The sequence below is a fragment of the Octopus bimaculoides genome, chromosome 15, assembly GCF_001194135.2.
Source record: "Octopus bimaculoides isolate UCB-OBI-ISO-001 chromosome 15, ASM119413v2, whole genome shotgun sequence".
Lineage (NCBI taxonomy): Eukaryota > Metazoa > Mollusca > Cephalopoda > Octopoda > Octopodidae > Octopus > Octopus bimaculoides.
Genome location: NC_068995.1, coordinates 16179680 through 16182416, shown reverse-complemented (window position 1 = coordinate 16182416; position 2737 = coordinate 16179680). Strand labels below are relative to the sequence as shown.

The window sequence follows — 2737 nt, the reverse complement described above, 5'->3', positions numbered from 1 at the left end:
AAATTTACAGATATATGTGTGTGTGTTTCTCCCGTCACCGTTACAACGAATGTTGGTGTGTTTACGTCCCCGAAACTTAGCGGTTCAGCAAAGAGCCCGATAGAATAAGTACTAGACTCACAATGAATAAGTTCTAGGGAGATTTGTTCGACTAAAGGCGGTGCTCTAGCATGGCTGCAGTCAAATGACTGATATTACTAAAAGAATAAAAGGACATTAGGTTATATAAAACACCTGCTATACACATCCATATAAATACTACTATGAATGTATCTGTGTGTGTGTGAGTGTGCGTGTGTGCTGACTTGTACCGACATATCTGTTTAGAGTATTATGGTTATAGTGCGATCCGAAACCTACTTCATTTTTGTTTGTCCGTTGCACCAAGCCGAAAGTTTGTTTCATAGTAATTGACCTTGCGAGAGAGGAGAGAGTACTCTGCCAGAGTTTTTGCCTTTTACAATGTTAACATGAATATAATTTCTTGACCTTTCGGATTTAGATAACGCTATTAACCATTTCTGTCTCATGTGACCTTTTTTATTAGTCCAGATGTACGAAGCATTCATAAAAGATATGTTCTATTTTGTTTTATTTGTAGAAAATACATTGAAAAATCATCATGAAATTATTAACTCGCAAATTACAAATAATACTTTTCCTTAAATACCCAAATGTCATTTTATAAAAAGTTGCCACTTAGAAGAACTTAATAAATATTACTAATCAAAGTTAGGGCTACTACGCAGTCATACGAATTGATGGAAATAACAACCAAGTTTCTTTCAGTCATACTTTGTGATCTTGAAATGGGATGTCTGAATTTACAATTTTGACCTAGATATGCAGCTATTATTTTTCCAAATATCAAATGCCGTCCATGTTGACTCTGTTTCCCTCCTTCCGGAGTTGACAAAATTAGTACCAGCTAAGCACCAGGGTCAATGTAATGATTAACTCTTCCTACAAAAATTGCTGACTTTGTACCAAAATTTGAAGCCGTAATTTTGCCAGATATGCAAAAATACCCAATGATCAATGTTGAACTGTTCTTCATCCATGATCTTATATATATATAAGGGCTGCCCTCGAGATTTAGGAATGAAATACACGTATCTCTCACAACCTTTCCCCTCATATTCTCAATAGAAAATACAGTCAATTACTAGGATTGGTCCCAGGAATTTCTATTTTCGACGTCGAATGGATGAAAAGGAAAGGCCACTTTTCTTGTATAAGGCTTAATTACATAGTTTATGAACGAAATTGAAGACTCTAAGGAATTTAGTCTGGGGCTCCACTTCTACTGTTATTATTATTAGTAGTAGTAATAGTGACGTTAGAACTTTGAGGTACATGCGGACAGCCTTCGGCTTTATCAGTCTGAAGGCCCCCCACCTTCGTTATTTAACATGCATAGATGGGCGGGCTATATATAATCTATAATATTACACACCACAATAAAATATGTCATAAAACTTATATAAATATATAAGTTTTACAACCCACACATATGGGTACTCGTAGCTTTACAGTCATACATCCATGTGCACGTACATAACTTATGTAAATTATATTTTGCATTCAAAAGTCATCAATTTATTGCATATGTGATTTAGAATTACAATTTTGTTCCGTTTTGTTTGTATTCAAAAGTTTAATCCACCATTTTCCTTACACTTCGTTTTAGTACATATTGCATGGTATTTATACATTACATGGGGGGGGGGGGGTAAATGAGGTCTGGATAACTTATCGTTTACGCATCTCAGTCATTGGACCACGGCTTACAAGGAACCCATCGCGAAGATTTAGTAAAACGAATTGAACCGAGTACTTAGTTTTTAAAGATTGATACTTTTATCCTCGGTCTCTAGGGGTTCAAAATTTTCCTTTCTTCAAGGTTGTATGAATTATTTTTCTAATCCGAAACTTATATCAGTTCCTCTGATATATCCATGTACTCTTTGTGGCAGTGTTTCTAGTTTCTTAATATGGGGTCATCGCTACACGTTTTATTTTATATGGTGTATTTCAATACAGACGTAATATACAAATGGAATTCTATATTTTTGTGCCTGTCCATGTATGCACCTGTATGTATACGTGCTTATACATGTGTGTGTGTGTGTATAAATATATATATATATATATACATGTCTCTTAAAGGATAGAGCTCAAAATCAATGCCTTGAAGATACTTTATTGCAGCAACAATTATAATAATAACAGAAACAACCACAATAAGCCAAACCTATGCACATTTCAATAGGGTATCCCGGATAAATAAACCACATCATAAGATGTCTCGTAAAATATTGTAACAAATTACATGTGCGTGGGCGGGTATAATTAATTAATTAATTAATATACTATCGTTATAGGAAGATCCGATAGGAAATCTTGATGTACATGGGGGATGAATTTTTGGCAAGGGATTTTTACGCTGTAAACCGGGCGGTGTACGTCGCTGGATCTCGGTTGATTGGTTTGTTTACATTCTGTAAGAAAATAACGATGGTAGGTTGCGTGCCGTCGATTATTCTTTCACCCTCTTGGATGATGTGCGTGTTTTGCTAATAATAGTATTGGTGATGGCAATAATGCGACCCTGATGAGATGGAGTATCCAGAAATTTGTAATATGTTGTAATTTGTTACAATATTTTACGAGACATCTTATGATGTGGTTTATTTATCCGGGATACCCTATTGAAATGTGCATAGGTGTGGCTTAT

The 2737-nt window shown here is 35.1% G+C and overlaps 1 protein-coding gene across 1 annotated transcript in view; it reads right to left on the bottom strand.

Annotated features, from left to right (window-relative positions):
• LOC106882533 (inter-alpha-trypsin inhibitor heavy chain H3) overlaps positions 1-2737 on the bottom strand; it is a 53541-nt gene that overhangs the window by 31960 nt on the left and 18844 nt on the right. The gene's annotated exons all lie outside the window — the stretch shown is intronic.